Source organism: Bubalus kerabau, chromosome 8 (genome assembly GCF_029407905.1).
Source record: "Bubalus kerabau isolate K-KA32 ecotype Philippines breed swamp buffalo chromosome 8, PCC_UOA_SB_1v2, whole genome shotgun sequence".
Lineage (NCBI taxonomy): Eukaryota > Metazoa > Chordata > Mammalia > Artiodactyla > Bovidae > Bubalus > Bubalus kerabau.
In genome coordinates, this window is record NC_073631.1 from 101610441 (window position 1) to 101631067 (window position 20627).

At 39.7% G+C, this 20627-nt stretch overlaps 1 protein-coding gene across 2 annotated transcripts in view; it reads right to left on the minus strand.

Annotated features, from left to right (window-relative positions):
- LOC129659523 (aldo-keto reductase family 1 member B1) overlaps positions 1-18227 on the minus strand; it is a 185869-nt gene extending 167642 nt beyond the window's left edge. For both annotated transcript variants that reach the window (XM_055590965.1, XM_055590967.1), the window contains exon 1: positions 18224-18227. The gene's annotated coding sequence lies outside the window, so the exon portion shown is untranslated. The remainder of the gene's footprint in view (positions 1-18223) is intronic.
- Positions 18228-20627: the final 2400 nt, after the last annotated feature.

Genomic DNA, 20627 nt, shown 5'->3' on the forward strand with positions numbered 1-20627 from the left:
TATGCAGTGGAAGTGAGAAATAGATTTAAGGGACTAGATCTGATAGACAGAGTGCCTGATGAACTATGGACGGAGGTTCCTGACATTGTCCAGGAGACAGGGATCAAGACCATCCCCAAGAAAAAGAAATGCAAAAAAGCAAAATGGCTGTCTGAGGAGGCCTTACAAATAGCTGTGAAAAGAAAGGAAGTGAAAAGCAAAGGAGAAAAGGAAAGATATACCCATCTGAATGCAGAGTTCCAAAGAATAGCAAGGAGAGATAAGAAAGCCTTCCTCAGTGATCAATGCAAAGAAATAGAGGAAAACAATAGAATGGGAAAGACTAGAGATCTCTTCAAGAAAATTAGAGATACCAAGGGAACATTTCAAGCAAAGATGGGCTCAATAAAGGACAGAAATGGTATGGACCTAACAGAAGCAGAAGATATTAAGAAGAGGTGGCAAGAATACACAGAAGAACTGTACAAAAAAGATCTTCCTGACCCAGATAATCATGATGGTGTGATTACTCACCTAGAGCCAGACATCCTGGAATGCAAAGTCAAGTGGGACTTAGAAAGCATCACTACGAACAAAGCTAGTGGACGTGATGGAATTCCAGTTGAGCTATTTCAAGTCCTAAAAGATGATGCTGTGAAAGTGCTGCACTCAATATGCCAGCAAATTTGGAAAACTCAGCAGTGGCAACAGGACTGGAAAAGGTCAGTTTTCATTCCAAACCCAAAGAAAGGCAATGCCAAAGAATGTTCAAGCTACTGCACAATTGCATTCAACTCACACGCTAGTAAAGTAATACTTAAAATTCTCCAAGCTAGGCTTCAGCAATACGTGAACCATGAACTTCCTGATGTTCAAGCTGGTTTTAGAAAAGGCAGAGGAACCAGAGATCAAATTGCCAACATCCAATGGATCATCAAAAAACAAGAGAGTTCCAGAAAAACATCTGTTTCTGCTCCACACATTCAGTCATTAAGGAAATGCAAATAAATATTGACAGGCTACTCTACACTCTGGCTTCCCTGGTAGCTCAGCTGGTAAAGAATCCACCTGCAATGTAGGAGACCCTGTTCAGTCCCTGGGTTGGGAAGATCCCCTGGAGGAGGGCATGGCAACCCACTCCAATATTCTTGCCTGGAGAATACCCATGGACAGAGGAGTCTGGCGGGCTACAGCCCACCAGGTTGCAAAGAGTTGGACACAACTGAGCAACTAAGCACAGCACAGCACTCTACACTCCCTAGAACAGCTAAAATTTAAGACAGACAATACCAAGTACTGATGAGAATGTGGAACAATTAGAAGTCACATATATTCCTAGTGGAGAGTAAAATGGTATAACCACCTTAGCAAAGAGTGTGGTAGTTTCTTATAAACATATGCTAACCCAGTGATCCAGTCGTTTTAGTTCATTGATTTTTAAAATGTTGGTGGTCACTCCTGCCATCTCCTGTTTGACCACTTCCTATTTACCTTGATTCATGGACCTATGATTCCAGTTCCTATGCAATATTGTTCTTTGCAGCATCAGACTTTACTTCCATTACCAGTCATATCCACAACTGGGGGTTGTTTTGGCTTTGGCTCTGTTTCCTGTTTCTGGAGTTATCTCTTCACTCTTTTCCAGTAGCATATTGGGCACCTACTGACCTGGGGAGTTCATCTTTCAATGTCATATCTTTTTGCCTCTTCATACTCTTTATGGGGTTCTCAAGCAAGACTACTGAAGTGTTTTGCCATTCCCTTCTCCAGTGAACCAGGTTTTGCCAGAACTCTCCACCATGACCCATCCATCTTGGGTGGCCCTACACGGCATGGCTCATAGTTTCATTGAGTTAGACAAGGCTGTGGTCCATGTGATCAATTTGGTTAGTTTTCTGCGATTGTTGTTTTCATTCTGTCTGCCCTTGATGAATAAGGATAAAAGGCTTATGATCTTAACGGCTTATGATCAAAAAAGATCATAATGACCAAGATAACAATAATGGTGTGATCACTCACCTAGAGCCAGACATCCTGGAGTGCAAAGTTAAGTGGGCCTTAGGAAGCATCACTAGGAACAAAACTAGTGGAGGTGATGAAATTCCAACTGAGCTATTTCAAATCCTAAAAGATGATGCTGTAAAAGTGCTGCACTCAACATGCCAGCAAATTTGGAAAACTCAGCAGTGGCCACAGGACTTGAAAAGGTCAGTTTTCATTCCAATCCCAAAGAAAGGCAATGCCAAAGAATGCTCAAACTACCACACAATTGCACTCATCTCACACACTAGCAAAGTAATGCTCAAAATTCTCCAAGCAAGGCTTGAACAGTATGTGAACTGAGAACTTCCAGATCTTCAAGCTGGATTTAGAAAAGGCAGAGGAACCAGAGATCAAATTGCCAACATCTGTTCGATCATAGCAAAGGCAAGAGAGTTCCAGAAAAACGTCTGCTTTACTGACTATGCCCAAAGCCTTTGACTGTGTGGATCACAACAAACTGTGGAAAATTCTTCAAGAGATGGGAATACCAGACCACCTGATCTGCCTCCTGAGAAATCTGTATGCAGGTCAAGAAGCAACAGTTAGAACTGCACATGGAACAACAGAATGGTTCCAAATTGGGAAAGGAGTACATCAAGGCTGTATATTGTCACCCTGCTTATTTAACTTATATGCAGAGTTATAAGTCATGTGGAATTCTGGGCTGGATGAAGCACAAACTGGAATCAAGATTGCAGGAGAAATATCACTAACCTCAGGTATGTAGATGACACCACCCTTATGGCAGACAATGAAGAGGAACTGAAGAGCCTCTTGATGAAAGTGAAAGAGGAGAGTGAAAACCTGGCTTAAAACTCAACATTCGAAAAACGAAGATCATGGTATCTGGTCCCATCACTTCACGGCAAATAGATGGGGAGACAACGGAAACAGTGACAGACTTTCTTCTCTTGGGTTCCAAAATCTCTGCAGATGGTGACTGCAGCCATAAAATTAAAAGACGCTTGCTCCTTGGAAGAAAAGCTATGACAAACCTAGACAGCATATTCAAAAGCAGAGACGTTACTTTTCTGACAAAGATCCATCTAGTCAAAGCTATGGTTTTTCCAGTAGTCATGTATGAATATGAGAGTTGGACCATAAAGAAAGCTGAGTGCCAAAGAATTGAAGAGTTTGAACTGTGGTGTTGGAGAAGGGTCTTGAGAGCCCCTTGGACTGCAAGGCAATCCAGCCAGTCCATCCTAAAGATCAGTCCTGAATATTCATTGGAAGGACTGATGCTGAAGTTGAAGCTCCAATACTTTGGCCACCTGATGTGAAAAACTGACTCATTTGAAAAGACCCTGATGCTGGGAAAGATTGAAGGCAGGAGAAGGGGGCAACAGAGGATGAGATGGTTAGATGGCATCACCGACTTGATGGACATGAGTTTGAGCAAGCTCCAGGAGTTGGTGATGCACAGGGAATCTGGCATGCTGCAGTCCATGGGGTCGCAAAGAGTTGGACACAACTGATCGACTGAACTGAATTGAACTGACCCTGGTGATCCAGCAATTGCAGTTGCAGGTAATTATCCAAGATAAGTGAAAACACTTATTCACAGAAGAACTTGTATAAAAATTTTATAACAGCTTCATTCATGATAGCCCCAAATTGAAAACACCCAAAAATCCATCAACAAGGATGGCTAAACAAGTTGTGGTATATTACCACTTGGCAGTGAAAAGGATGAATTATTGTACCAATACATGCAACAGCATTACTGAATCTCATAAACATAACTTTGAGAGAAAAATCTAAGCACCAAAAAAATGTAGAAAATTGTATGTTTCCACTTAAATAGAAAAAGCAAAACCAAGGTCAAACAAAGTCAGTGGTTGCTTTGTGGAAGTAGGGGGACCATCTGGGAAGGGAGGAGTACCCTTTTTTTCAGGAAATTCAGGAGATCTGGTAAGGGTGTAGGTACACAGGTATGTCTAGTTGTTAAAATTGTTCAGTATGTAAATCTCACCTTAAAAACTATGAAAATAATGATAATCAAATGGAGGAGTTGGAAGTGGATGGTATAGATGAAACGAGTGGTAGAATATTAATAGTTGAAGTTGAGTGATGAATTAGTGGGGTTCATTATACTACGCTATTTATCTATGTTTGAAATTTTCCACACATAAAAAATGACTTTTTAAAAAAGACAGTAAGCAAAAATTATCAAAAAGCTTTTGGTGAACTAAAAATAGTTTAGTACAGCTGGTATGGGGAATGTCTTTTCCACTGTTTCATTTCATAGGAATCTTTCCAGACAGTGGTAGACTGCCGATACCAAATCTCTTAGTCATACCTCATCTGAGACAATGGAAGGTTACAATGACTAGCTAACAAACAAATAATTGTGGTGGGAAAAACAGCCACGTGTCTCTCATGTGTAAACAAAGCTTACCAAATATTGTTCACTGAGGTACCTTGCAGTAATGGGAAAAACAGTTAAATGGCAACAGCCATTTAGTTGCCATGGAATATGGGTATGTTTACTGGTACATACTCAGATCAGTATAATCCCTTTTCTTAACTTAGTAAAACTCCCAAAGTGGCAGTAACTAAAACACACCACACCCAATCAACAACTAATTAAGAAAAAAGTATGAACATCTTATAAATTAACAATTATATCTGAAAAAATATAAAAATATGCTCCATATATCTCTTTCTATTTTGAAATAGATTAATGCTAATGCTTTTGGGTATTTCCTGAGAGTCTACATTAAATTTCCTTCATCTAGATGCGACACATTTGTACATGTTTATGTGTAAGTGCATGAAATCAGGGGTCTCCATAGACTTGTTAGAGTGAATACAGATTTCTTTTTTAGGAAAAACATAAATTTCCCTTCAATTTTGCAAATAAGGGAACTGAAACCAGGAGAAATGAAATGACTTGTCTAAGGTAACAAGGGATAAGACCACCACTCAGATCTTCTGATTTCCTCAAATTGAGGTAGACTGTTCTGCAATGTTCATGGATAAGAAATGCTTTCCATCAGCTGTAGAAATCCATACTGAATAACTCAAGAGAACATTACCTTGGCAATTCATTGAATACTATTCAAATGCAGAATTTTTCAAAAGGTTTCCAATGCACTAGTAGAAACACTTTGCCTTAAGGAGATTCCAATCCTAGAACAGGGTGATATCATCAGAAGATTTTGAAAAATACTGGCAGTTCATCATCTGCTGATGCTTGTGGATATAGCATCGCAGTCAACATTGAACTGCTCAAGACCCTTTCTTCTCTTATTTTCTCTTCTTTGTTGATGTTGTTGTTTAGATGCTAAGTCATGTCTAACTCTTTTGCGACCCCATGAACTGTAACACTCCATGCTCTTCTGTCCATGGGATTTTCCATGCAAGAATACTGGAGTAGGTTGCCATTTCCTCCTCCAAGGGATCTTCCTGATCCAGGGATGGAACCTGAATCTCCTGCACTGGCAGGTGGATTCTGTAGTTGAGCCACCAGGGGAGCCTTCACTGGGTGTCACCACATGCTCTTTACATTAATTTTTTTCAAATGGTGTATTATAATCCATTTAATGGGTCATGAAATCAACTTAATGGGACAGGATTAGCATTTAAAAAAATGAAATTAATTAGATTAGAAAATATCAGCATATAACACATTCAACCAGCATTATTTTGTGAAATTTTTCTTTCAGTCATATACATATTTGTGTGCACTGGGTAGCAATTTCTAACTGTGGATTACAGTCAAAAACACTTGAAAGTCAATGGCTCTCATGGGGTCTCATAGGAACTCTAAAATACTTTAACTCTGATTACCCCTTTCTCAACTCATGTTTGTACTGTGCACTATTTTTAAATCTCATTTTAAGAAAAACACATATAAATAATCATTTATCATAATATATAATATACAATGTCTGGTTTTACCCATGTTTGCTGATTTCTTTATATCTGTGAACTTTTTTATTACAGTAAAACTCACATAAAAATTCAGTTCTAACCAATTTACAGTGTACAATTCGGTGGCATTTAGTGCATTCACAATGATGTGGAACCATCATCACCATCTGGTTCCAGAACGTTTTGATTACCCCACTAGGAAAATCCATGTCAATTAAGCAGTTACTTTCCTTTCCTTCCTCTTCCCAGCCTCTAGCAGCCAGTAACCTGCTGTCTCTGTGGATCTGCCTACTCTGGACATTTCAAATGGAATCATACAGTATTTGATTTTTGGAGTCTAACTTTTTTCACTTAGCATAATGTGTTTGAGATTTATCCATGTTGTAGCAAGCATCAGTACTTAATTCTTTTTTTGTGTGGGTGAATAACATTTTATTGTATTAATATAGCAGATCTATTTATCCATCATCCATTGATGGACATTTGGGTTGTTTTTACCTTTTGTGAATAATATTGCTATGAACATTTGTGTCCAAGTATCTGTTTGAATATCTATCATCAGTCTTTGGAGCAGGAAATGGCACCCCACTCCAGCACTCTTGCCTGGAAAATCCCATGGACAGAGGAGCCTGGTGGGCTACAGTCCATGGGGTCATGAAGAGTCGGACACAACTGAGTGACTTCACTTTCACTTTTCACTTTCATGCATTGGAGAAGGAAATGGCAGCCCACTCCAGTGTTCTTGCCTGGAGAATCCCAGGGACGGGGGAGCCTGGTGGGCTGCCGTCTGTGGGGTTGCACAGAGTCAGATACAACTGAAGCGACTTAGCAGCAGCAGCATCAGTCTTTGGGGTTATATACCTAGAAGAGGAATTGTTGGGTCATATGGTAATTCTTCATTTAACTTTTTAAAGAACTACCAAACTTTTTTCCATAGTGGCTGCACCATTTAAACTTTCTAGCAGCAATGTACAAGGGCTCCAATTTATCCACATCCTCATAGATATTTGTTTTTTAAAAAACTTTTATTGGAATGTAGTTGATTTACAACATTGTATTAGTTTCAAGCATACAACAAAGTGAATCAGTTATCCACCCATTTTTTTAGATTCTTTTCCCATATAGGTCATTACGAAGTACTGAGTAGAGTTTCCAGTGCTGTACAGTATGTCCTTATTAGTTATCTATTTTATATATAGTTATGTATATGTCAATCCCAATCTCCCAATTTATCCATCACCCTTCCCTCCTGATAGCTATAAGTTTGCTTTCTGTATCTATGATGTTTATTTTATATTAAAAAAAAATCAGCCATTCTATGGGGTATGAAGTGGTATCTCCTTGTGGTTTTGACTTGAAGCTCCCTAATAACTAATGATGCCAAACATTTTTTGTGTGCTTATTGGCCATTTGTATATGCTCTTTAGAAAAATGTTTATTTAACTCATTTGCTCACTTTTTGATTGTTTTGTCTTTTTGTTGATTTATAAGAATTCTTTATAAATTCTGGATACTAGATACATCATTTATATAATTTGAAAATAATAGTTCCCTGTCTGTAGGTTGTCTTTTCACTTTCTTCACTTTGATGCAGAAAAAATTTTAATTTTGATGAAGTCCAGTGTATTTTCTCTTCTGCTTCTTGTGCACTTGGTGATACCTAAGAAACCACTGCCAACTCCAATATTATGAAGATTTACCTCTATGTTTTCTTCCAAAGGTATGCTTTTAATTTTCACATTTAGGTCTTTGATCTATTTTTAGTTAATTTTTGTACATGGTGTAAGATAAGTGCCCAACTTCTTTTGCACGTGGGTATCCTGAAATTGTTTTTAGAATCATTTTTCTTCTTTCAAGAGTGCATTTGTGAAAATGTCCCTTTAGGGAAGGTTTGTTGGAGGTAAATTCAGTCTATGTCAGTCCGACTATGTTTCTGTTTCCCTTGTCCTTGGAAAATAGTTTTGCTAAATCTAGAAATCTAGGATGATGGTTATTTTCTCTTCGGAACTTTAGAAAATATAATTCTACTGTGTTCTGTCTTCCATAATTGCTATTGAGAAACTAGATATCTACTTGTTGTTCTTTGTAAATTATTTATCTTTTTTCTCTGCCTGTTTAAGAACTTCTCTGTCTTTGATATTTTTTGCTTTTACTAAAATATATCTGGGTATAACTTTCTTTTTATGTATCTATTCTGTCTTGGACTCATCTGTGGATTCATGTCCTTTTATTGGTTTGGGGAAATTCTCAGCCTTTGTGTCTTCAAATGTTGCCTTTTTTCTATTTTTTCTTCCTGGAACTCCAATTAGATGTGTTACACTTTCTCATTATATCCTCCATTTGGCTGACTCTCTCTTTCATACTTACTGCTCTGTTTCTATGCATTACAGACTGAACATTTCCTTCAGACTTAATATTTTCTTCACCTGCATAAATTGTGTTGTTTAATTCATCCAGTGACTTATTAATTTCAATAATTATGTTTTATTTATAAAGGTTCTAATTTTTTTTTTTCAAAAATGCTTGGTATTTTTTTATTGGCTCTATATTTTGGTCCTTTTCCAGTTTTTATTCCATCTTTAATTTCTTAAAACATTTGATTCATAATTACTTTATACTCTATGCTAATTTCAGTATATAAATTCTCAAGAATTTAAATGTATTGTTACTGTTTTCTCCTATCTTCCATTCAGGATATGTTTTAAATTTTCTAATTATATTTGATTATATTTAATCTTTGCCAATCAGAAGTCCTCAATGAGGGACAGGGATTTGTTTCTTCATGAATACGAAGGAGTTGGGGGGACAACTGATATGAAACCACTCTGGTCCCCTTCAAAGAGCTTGGCTTAATGGAAGAGTCTCACTTTCCATTTTGGGGAAAGCCAAAGGTTTAATTTTCTAATCTCAATGCTGGTATTGACATTTTCCCTCAAGGCAGTCCTAGCCTTTTCATTTGTTTAAACTGCTCTTCATTGACATTTAGTTGTTTTCATTTTCCATTTTTGACATGTAGGGATATCACTTTGTATGTTCAGTTCAGTTCAGTTCAGTTGCTCAGTTGTGTCTGACTCTTTGTGACCCCATGAATTGCAGTACACCAGGCCTCCCTGTCCATCACCAACTCCCGGAGTTCACCCAAACTCACGTCTATTGAGTTGGTGATGCCATCCAGCCATCTCATCCTCTGTCATCCCTTTCTCCTGCCCCCAATCCCTCCCAGCATCAGGGTATTTTTCAATGAGTCAACTCTTCACATGAGGTGGCCAAAGTATTGGAGTTTCAGCTTCAGCATCAGTCCTTCCAATGAACACCCAGGGCTGATCTCCTTTAGAATGGACTGGTTGGATCTTCTTGCAGTCCGAGGGACTCTCAAGAGTCTTCTTCAACACCACAGTTCAAAAGCATCAGTTCTTCGGCTCTCAGCTTTTTTCACAGTCCAACTCTCACATCCATACATGACCACTGGAAAAACCATAGCCTTGACTAGACAGACCTTTGCTGGCAAAGTAATGTCTCTGCTTTTGAATATGCTATCTAGGTTGGTCATAACTTTCCTTCCAAGGAGTAAGCGTCTTTTAATTTCATGGCTGCAGTCACCATCTGCAGTGATTTTGGAGCCCCCCAAAATAAATTCTGACACTGTTTCCACTGTTTCCCCATCTATTCCCCATGAAATGATGGGACCAGATGCCATGATCTTAGTTTTTGAATGTTGAGCCTTATGCCAAATTTTTCACTCTCCTCTTTCACTTTCATCACAAGGCACTTTAGTTCCTCTTCACTTTCTGCCATATGGGTGGTGTCATTCTGCATATCTGAGGTTAAAATGTATTTAAACTATATTTGAAATTTATTCAATTTCTAGTCATCTATCTAGTCCATCATAGTCCTAGCTGTGAAAGTGTGAGAAATATTTTAAGTCTATATTCTAATATTTCTATTCTATTCTATTCATTCTATATAATTGAACATTATTAACTTTGGAAGAAAAAAGAAGTGTGAAATAAATAATAAGCCATGTAGATGTGTTACATAACAGGATTTACTTCTTGGTCCATGATTATATCCTGTGTCTTTTTCTGGGGGCTAGAAAGAGGGACTGGAAAAGGTCAGTTTTCATTCTAATCCCAAAGAAGGGCAATGCCAAAGAATGTTCAAACTACCATACAATTGCAATCATTTCACATGCTAGTAAAGTTATGCTCAAAATCCTTCAAGCTAGGCTTCAGCAATATGTGAACTGAGAACTTCCAGATGTACAAGCTGAGTTTAGAAAAGGCAGAGGAACCAGAGATCAAATTGGTAACATCAGTTGCATCATAGAGAAAGCAAGGGAATTCCAAGAAAACATCTACTTCTGTTTCATTGACTATGCTAAAGCCTATGACTGGGTGGATCACAACAAACTGTGGAAAATTCCTAAAGAGGTGGGAATACCAAGACTACCTTTCCTGTCTCCTGAGAAACTTGTATGCAGGTTAAGAAACAACAGTTAGAACTGGACATGGAACAAATGACTGGTTCAAGATTGGGGAAGGAGTAAGACAAAGCTTTATATTGTCAAGCTGTTTATTTAACTTATATGCAGTGTACATGATGCAAAATGCTGGGCTGGATGAATCACAAGATGGAATCAAGACTTCCAGGAGAAATATTAACAAACATATGCACATGATACCACTCTAATGGCAGAAAGGGGAGAGGAACTAAAAAAACCTCTTGATGAGGATGAAAGAGGAGAGTGAAAAAGCTAGCTTAAAGCTCAGTATTCAGAACATTAAGATCATGGCATCCAGTCCCATCATTTCATGGCAAATAGGAGAGTAAAAAAGGAAACAGTGACAGACTTTATCTTCTTGGGCTCCAAAATCACTTCAGGCGATGACTGCAGCCATGAAATTAAAAGATGCTTGCTGCTTGGAAGGAAAGCTATGGCAAACCTAGACAGCATAAAAGCAGAGACATCACTTTACCAACTTTCCAGTAGTCATGCACAGATGTGAGAGTTGGACCATAAAGAAGGCTGAGTGCCAAAGAACTGATGCTTTTGAATTTTGGTGCTAGAGAAGACTCTTGAGAGTCCCTTGGGCTGCAAGGAGATCAAATCAGTCAATCCTAAAGGAAATCAAACCTAGATATTAATTGGCAGGACTAATGCTGAAGCTGAAGGTCCAATATTTTGACCACTTGATATGAAGAGCTGACTCACTGGGAAATATCCTCATACTGGGAAAGACTGAAGGCCAAAGGAGATGGGGTGGCAGAGGATGAGATAGCATTACCGACTCAATGGACATGAGTTTGAGCAACCTCTGGGAGATAGTGAAGGACAGGGAAGCCTGGCGTGCTGCAGTACACTGGGTAGCAAACAATCAGACATGACTTAATGACTGAACAACAACAAGAATGAGAGATATTAGAATAGATGAAGAAAGTTCAGTTCAGGTGTTCAGTCATGTCCGACTCTTTGTGACTCCATGGACTGCAGCATGCCAGGCTTCCCTGTCCATCATCAACTCTGGGAACTTACTCAAACTCATGTCCATTGAGTACGTGATGCCATCCAACCATCTCATCCTCTGTTGTCCCCTTCGCCACCCACCTTCAATATTTCCCAGCACCAGGGTCTTTTCAAATGAGTCAGTTCTTCACATCAGGTGGCCAAAGTATTGGAGTTTCAGCTTCAGCATCAGTCCTTCCAATGAATATTCAGGATTGATCTTCTTTAGGGTGGACTGGTTGGATCTCCTTGCTGTCCAAAGGACTCTCAAGAGTCTTCTCCAACACCACAGTTCAAAGGCATCAATTCTTCAGTGCTCAGCTTTCTTTATACTCCAACCCTCACATCCATACATGACTAATGGAAAAACCATAGCTTTGACTAGATGGACCTTTGGTGGCAAAGTAATGTTTGCTTTTTAATATGCTGTCTAGGTTGGTCATAACTTTTCTTCCAAGGAGCAAGCGTCTTTTAATTTCATGGCTGCAGTCACCATCTGCAGTGATTTTGGAGCCCCCCAAAATAAAGTCTGTCACTGTTTCCATTGTTTCCCCATCTATTTGCCGTAAAGTGAAGAGACCAGATGCTATGATTTAGTTTTCTGAATGTTGAGTTTTAAGCCAACTTTTTCACTTTTCTCTTTCACTTTCATCAAGAGGCTCTTTAGTTCTTTGCTTTCTGCCATAAGGGTGGTGTCATCTGCATATCTGAGGTTATTGATATTTCTCCCAGCAATCTTGATTCCAGCTTGTGCTTCATTCAGCTTGGCATTTCACATGATGTACTCTGCATAGAAGTTAAATAAGCAGGGTGACAGTACACACCCTTGACGTACTCCTTTCCCAATTTGGAACCAGTCTGTTGTTCCATGTCTAGTTCTAACTGTTGCTTCTTGACCTGCATACAGATTTCTCAGGAGGCAGGTCAGGTGGTCTGGTATTCTCATCTCTTTAAGAATTTCCCACAGTTTGCTGTGATCCACTCAGCCAAAGGCTTTGGCATAGTCAATAAAATAGAGTTTTCTGGAACTCTCTTGATGATCCAGTGGATGTTGGCAATTTGATCTCTAGTTCCCCTGTCTTTTCTAAATCCAGCTTGAACATCTGAAAGTTCTCAGTTCACATATTGTTGAAGCCTGGCTTGAAGAATTTTGAGCATTACTTTGTTAGTGTATGAGATGAGTGCAATTGTGTGGTAGTTTAAACATTCTTTGGCTTTGCATTTCTTAGAGATTGGAATGAAACCTGACCTTTTCAAGTCCCAAGGCCACTGCTGAGTTTTCCAAATTTGCTAGCATATTGAGTGCAGCACCTTTACGCCATCATCTTTTAGGACTTGAAATAGCTCAACTGGAATTCCATCACCTCCACTAGTTTTTTTCGTAGTGATGCTTCCTAAGGCCCACTTTACTTAGCATTCCAGAATGTCTGGCTCTAGGTGAGTGATCGCACCTTCATGGTTATCTCAGTCATTAAAGTCTTTTTTGTATAATTCTTCTGTGTATGGTTGTCACCTCTTCTTAATATGTTCTGCTTGTTAGGTCCATACCATTTCTGTCCTTTATTGAGCCCATCTTTGCATGTAAATGTTCCCTTGGTACCTCTAATTTTCTTGAAGAGATCTCTAGTCTTTCCCATTCTATTGTTTTCCTCTATTTCTTTACACTGATTACTGAGGAAGGCTTTCATATGTCTTCTAGCTATTCTTTGAAACTCTGCATTCAAATGGATATATCGTTCCTTTTCTCCTTTGCCTTTCACTTCTCTTTCTTTTCACAGCTATTTGTAAGGCCTCCTCAGACAACCATTTTGCCTTTTTGCATTTCTTTTCCTTGGGATGGTCTTGACCCCTGCCTCCTGTACAATGTCATGAACCTCTGTCCATAGTTCTTCAGGCACTCTGTCTATCAGATCTAATCCCTTGAATCTATTTGTCACTTCCACTGTATAATTGTAAGGGATTTGATTTAGGTCATACCTGAATGCTATTGGTTTTCCCTACTTTCTTCAATTTAAGTCTGAATTTTGCAATAAGGAGTTCATGATCTGAGCCACAGTCAGCTCCCAGTTTTGTTTTTGCTGACTGTATAGAGCTTCTCCATCTTTGGCTGCAAGGAATATAATCAATCTGATTTCAGTATTGGCCATCTGGTGATGTCCATGTGTAGAGTCTTCTCTTGTGTTGTTGGAATAGGGTGTTTGCTATGACCAGTGCATTCTCCTGGCAAAACTCTATTAGCCTTTGCCCTGCTTCATTCTGTACTCCAAAGCCAAATTTGCCTGTTACTCCAGATATTTCTTGACTTCCTACTTTTGCATTGCAGTTCCATATAATTAAAAGGACATCTTTTTGGGGATATTAGTTCTAGAAGGTCTTGTACATCTTCATAGAACCATTCAACTTCAGCTTCTTCAGCATTACTGGTCAGGGCATAGACTTGGATTATTGTGATATTGAATGGTTTGCCTTGGAAATGAATAGTGATCATTCTGTCATTTTTGAGATTGCATCCTAGTACTGTATTTAGAACTCTTTTGTTGACTATGATGGCTACTCCATTTCTTCTAAAGGATTCTTGCCCACGGTAGTAGATACAATGGTCAGCTGAGTTAAATTCACCCACTGCAGTCCATTTTAGTTCGTTGATTCCTAGAATGTTGATGTTCACGCTTGCCATCTCTTGTTTGACCACTTCCAGTTTGCCTTGATTCATGGACTTAATATTCCAGGTTCCTATTCAGTATTGCACTTTACAGCATCAGCCTTTACTTCCATCACCAGTCACATGCATAACTGGGTGTTGTTTTGCTTTGGCTCTGTCTCTTCATTCTTTCTGGAGTTATTTCTCCACTGATCAGTAGCATATTGGGCATCTACCCACCTGGGGAGTTCATCTTTCAGTGTCTTATCTTTTTGCCTTTTCATACTGTTTGGCAGCTGCATGGCGCTGGAGCAGATACCCCACATCCAAGGGCAAAGGATCAATTTAATTAAAAAGAAATAAATAATAAAAATAAAATAAATTAAAAAATAAAATAAAATTTTAAAAAGTATTAAAAAGGGGGGGGGGGGGGGCCAAAGGAGCAGCCCCAGCAAGATGGTAGGAGGGGCAAAATCACATTTAGAATCAAACCTCATACCCACCAGAGATGCTCAGAGAGCTCAAACAAATGTGCACACCAGGACCGAGAGACCCCACAGAGACTGAGCCAGAACTGTGTTTGAGTGTCTCTTATGGAGGTACAGGTCAGCGGTGGACTGCTTCAGGGACAGGGGCTCTGGGTGAAGCAGACTTGGGTATGGCATAAGCCCTCTTGGAGGAGGTCGCCATTAACCCCACCATAGAGCTGCCAGAACTTACACAGGACTCGGGAAACAGGCTCTTGGAGGGCATAAACAAAACCTTGTGTGCACTAGGACCCAGGAGAAAGGAACAGTGACCCCACAAGAGACTGACCCAGACTTGCCCCTGAGTGTCCAGGAGTCTCTGGTGGAGGCGTGGGTTGGCGGTGGCCTGCTGCAGGGTTGGGGGCACTGAGTGCAGCAGTGCGTTCATGGGACCTTCTGAAGGAGGTCGCCATTATCTTCATTACCTCCACCATAGTTTGGCCTCAGGTCATATAACAGGGAGGGAATAGGGCCCCTCCCATCAACAGAAAATTGGATTAAAGATTTACTGAGCATGACCCCGCCCCTCAGAACAAGACCCAGTTTCCCCCTCAATCAGTCTCTCCCATCAGGAAGCTTCCATAAGCCTCTTATTGTTCTCCATCAGAGGGCAGACAGAATGAAAACCACAATCACAGAAAACTAACCAATTTGATCACATGGACCACAGCCTTGTTTAACTCAATGAAACTATGAGCCATCCTGCATGTAGAGCTACCCAAGATGGATGGGTCATGGTGGAGAGTTCTGACAAAATGTGGTCCACTGGAGAAGGTAATGCAAACCACTTCAATATTCTTGCCTTGAGAACCACATGAACAGTTTGAAACGATGAAGAAATAATAGCTATAAATGGGGCTAAAATGATTTGAACCAAGTTTACCCTAAAGATTGAAAAAGAAAACTGTCATCTTATATCTGACTACTTAAAATAAAGTCACATTTTCATGAAATGATACGTTTCTTGAGAATAAAGACTATATTTTTCCCATACTACTCAGGGCCCCAACATAAGATAAGTACTCATGTACTTTTGGGGATTTGAAACTGCTGTGTTTAAAAGATCTTTGAAGGTTATATAGTTTAATATCTTAAATTTACAGACAAATAAATTAGATAACAGTTTTATGCAATTTATCCTGAGGTCACATTAGTTTGAGCAAACTCTGTAAATAGTGAAGGACAGGGAAACGTGGTGTGCTGCAGTTCATGGGGTCACAAAGAGTCAGACACAACTTTAGTAACTGAACAACAATGCACAGCTATTATAACAGATCGTGGGAGTAGACCCAAAGCCTCCTGACTCCAGGCCATGTTTGTGCGTTATACAACACTGTACCACTGAATTGAGTCAATGTGAATTGTTGAAGTGGGTGGCTTTGCATTCCAGAGAAAAGGGAAAAAATTCTCTTTGAATGAATTGTTTTTCTTCTTTTTCTTTTACAGAACTAATGACTTCATACATAACCTTGTTTGCTGAAAGAAGCACTATTATTAGTGCTAGTGCTCAGTTCAGTTCAGTTCAGTCGCTCAGTCGTGCCCGACTCTTTGCGACCCCATGAATCGCAGCACGCCAGGCCTCCCTGTCCATCACAAACTCCCGGAGTTCACCCAAACTCACGTCCATCGAGTCAGTGATGCCATCCAGCCATCTCATCCTCTGTCGTCCCCTTCTCCTCCTGCCCCCAATCCCTCCCAGCATCAGACTCTTTTCCAATTAGTCAACTCTTTGCATGAGGTGGCCAAAGTACTGCAGTTTCAGCTTCAGCATCATTCCTTCCAAAGAAATCCCAGGGCTGATCTCCTTCAGAATGGACTGGTTGGATCTCCTTGCAGTCCAAGGGACTCTCAAGAGTCTTCTCCAACACCACAGTTCAAAAGCATCAATTCTTTGGCGCTCAGCCTTCTTCACAGTCCAACTCTCACATCCATACATGACCACTGGAAAAACCATAGCCTTGACTAGATGAACCTCTGTTGGCAAAGTAATGTCTCTGCTTTTGAATATGCTTTCTAGGTTGGTCATAACTTTCCTTCCAAGGAGTAAGCGTCTTTTAATTTCATGGCTGCAGTCACCATCTGCAGTGATTTTGGAGCCCCCCCCCCCCAAATAAAGTCTGACACTGTTTCCACTGTTTCCCCATCTATTTGCCATAAAGTGATGGGACCAGATGCCATGATCTTCGTTTTCTGAATGTTGAGCCTTAAGCCAACTTTTTCACTCTCCACTTTCACTTTCATCAAGAGGCTTTTGAGTTCCTCTTCACTTTCTGCCATAAGGGTGGTGTTATCTGCATATCTGAGGTTATTGATATTTCTCCCGGCAATCTTGATTCCAGCTTGTGTTTCTTCCAGTTCAGCGTTTCTCATGATGTACTCTGCATATAAGTTAAATAAGCAGGGTGACAATATACAGCCTTGACGTACTCCTTTTCCTATTTGGAACCAGTCTGTTGTTCCATGTCCAGTTCTAACTGTAGCTTCCTGACCTGCATACAAATTTCTCAAGAGGCAGATCAGGGGGTTTGGGATTCCCATCTCTTTCAGAATTTTCCACAGTTTATTGTGATCCACACAATCAAAGGCTTTGGCATAGTCAATAAAGCAGAAATAGATGTTTTTATGGAACTCTCTTGCTTTTTCCATGATCCAGCGGATATTGGCAATTTGATCTCTGGTTCCTCTGCCTTTTCTAAAACCAGCTTGAACATCAGGAAGTTCATGGTTCACACAGTGCTAAATAGTGCTAAAAGGAGCACTATTAAAGAAGGATTATTTTCTATGAATATAAATCCTCTATTATATTTTTAAAAAATAATTTATACCATAAGGGCAATTTTTCTGGGGTAATAGTTCAACTCCTAATCTCAGTGGTTAAGGATATGCCCAGGAATAAGCAAGAACTACAGCTTTAGTTAGAGATCAGGAAAGATCTGACCTATGCATAAGAATCAAGGTGTCTCAGACAGAGATGTAACTAGCAAAGAAGTGAAGAGGGAAAGAAAGAGCTGTACATGTGTGAGGTGGGTCAAGTTGGGACCTAAAATCCTAAAAGATGGATATGCTTAGCTGATTTGGGGGAGGTTTTGATGAAGGGAAGACTAAATGTGTACTGTCTTTGTCTACTTTTCCACCTCCCTTTAGGGTGAGGCTGAGTAGAATTGGATTGGAGTTTCTATAGTGATTTATTTAGTAAAAGGCTGCCACACAGTTGAGGGTTTGCCTGTAGCACTATAAACTTCCATTAGACCACTGACTGCTCAGTTGTTTTATGTAATGTTAGGAATCCAAGATGATATATACAGGGTATCTTAATTTTCTTCCCCATAACAGAGGTGAACTATGGGGGCAGGGTAGGGAGGATGTATAGGATAGACACAGCTGGGCTCAATAGAGCAGGGACCCATGAAAGACAGGTGTATGTAAATATAGGTGAGAAGAGCAAGAGATGTGCAACATAATGACAACTCTCCATGCTCAAGAAAGGTTGTCCATAGCTCACAGATCACCTAGAAAGGAATTACACCTGTTTTGTTACTTAAATAGTCCCTTTGGGCCATTGATGGATACAGCAGGGAATGATAAAAGATGTGGTGAATACATGGAGAGAGAAGGTGGTTAGAGTGGGTATGGGAGACTAGTCAGGAGCTGCAACCCCATGTACTGTAGCCCACCAGGCTCCTCTGTCCATGGAATTCTCCAGGCAAGAATACTGGAGTGGGTAGTCACTTCCTTCTCCAGAGGATCTTCCTGACCCAGGGATTGAACCCGGGTCTTCTGCATTGCAGGCGGATTCTTTACCATCTGAGCCATCGGTAACTTCAGCCAAAGTAAAATGATACCAACTTAAATAACAAAAGGGTTATAAGTACAGTCAATAAGATATTTGAATGTTCTAAGAAAACATTACATAAAACTTAGGTGCCACAAACTTGAAAATCTAGATGAAATGAATGTTACATACGAAACGTGAATTACTGATACTGACCTAAGAAAAAGAAAACTTCAATAGACTGGTTTGTACCAGGGGTGAGAAGTGGGACTGAGGATAGACATCTTTACATGCTTTTTACCACTTCATTCCCATCTCTCAAGCTAGGATGATTAACCAAAAGGATTCTATCAAATATTCAGAATGAAGGTAATATGTATGATATTCACATTTTTCCAAAATCAGAAAAGAAGGAATTTTCCCAATTCATCTTACAAGGTTAGAATAACCTGGGGACCAATATCTCTCCAAGAATCATTCAAAACTGTAGACCAACCTCTTAAAATACATAAATAATAAAATATAACAACTGGTTGTAATGCCATATTTGTAAACTATATTGTGCCCAAATATGCTTTATTTCAGATATGAAAAGTTATTTAAATACTAGAATATGTATTTATTAATAGAATAAAAGATTTAAAAAGCAGAAGGCCAAGAGCCAGTCATTATAGCATAAATCAGAGGCTGAAGAAGAAGCCAGTGTGGGCTCCAGTCAAGATAGGTAAAGAGGATTATTCTAAGCAACGAAGAGGGACAGTGAGTCAACTGAAAAAAATAGGTTGAGTCTGTAAATTAGAAATTTGGTGATCTTTCCTGTTTTTTTTTTTTTTTTCCTGAAGGGTCCTTCAACTATAATAGGAAGGTCCATCGCGTTGTGTGCTCAGTCGCATCCAACTCTTTGAGACTCCATGGACTGTAGCCCACCAGGCTCATCTGTCCATGGGATTTTCCAAGCAAGAATACTGTAGTGGGTTGCCATTTCCTACTCCAGGGAGTCTTCCCCACCCAGGAATCGAACTGACTCTCTTGTGTTTCCTGTACTGACAGGCAGATTCTTTACCACTGAACTACCAGGAAAGCAGGAAGATCCTCCCTAAGCACAAATAATTCAAGCTCTTTAGTATTCCCCATGAGGCTCCCACTGGTGTGTTACCAGTAAAGCTGGAATTTAAACACAAAATTAGTAGTATCTAATAAAATCACAGATTTATTTGTGAAGTTGGCTGGTGATGAGAAGTCATATCAGCTCAGAGATTACACCTGCGAGATGTAAAGATCTCTCAGGAGAACTCAGTTCAGCAACAGACAATTGGGTTAGATAATACATATGGGCTTTGGCTGCAGATGGCCCTGAGGAGAAAATTGTCCCTTGTCACTCATTTGATGACCTTGGGTCATTTACTTCAACTGTCCAAGAGTCTATATTCCCATCTGTAAAGTGGGGATAATATGACATATCTCTCAGGGCTGTTATGAGCATTAAATGCGATTGTGAAAATGAAGAAGTTAAAACAAAGTCTGGCATGTAGTAAGGCATAGTAGCCCTTACCTTATACAGATTATCGTTGCATTTGTTGAAACTGAGGCTGACGGCCAACCTTTCTCGTGTGCTTTCTCCTCTGACCACCAGGGAGCACACTGAAGTTGCCCTTTCCAGGTGAGAAACACCTTAGTTCTCCAGTCTGAGACCTCAGAAATGCTCTGGGTAAGTCGCTCAGAAGAGCAAACCAACCTTCTGGAAAGGCATAAGCAAATATCTGCTTTCCTCCTGATATGTTAGTTCAGCAAGGAGTGTGCAGGATAGAAGTTAAATAGTGGCTGAATAAAATATTATATATAAACATCAAGGTACACTAGATTTCTCACATTGGGAAGCAAGGTGATTTGAGGTATTAACTTTCTTTTTCTTTTATATTTCAGAATACTTTATTACTTCTTTGAAGTACTATTCTACACGTAGTTTCATTTTCTCCCTCAAAAGGACACTGTGAGGCACACAGGGCAAAGAACAAATTTTACCTATTTAACTGGTATGAAAATGGAGGCTCTGAAAAATTTAGTGACTCACTCAAAGTCAAAGAGGTATTTGGTGTCAGAATCTGAACCACCCAGATCCTAAGATATCATGTTCAGGAATGCTCTTTTCTTTCTTTCCCTACCTCCGTCCATCCCTGTTTCCTTCCCTCCCTTCTTTTTCCTTCTTTTCTCTTCCTTCCTTCCCTCCAGCTCCTCCCCTTTTCTTCTTCATTATGCAGTATTTCACACATACATATGTCTGATCTA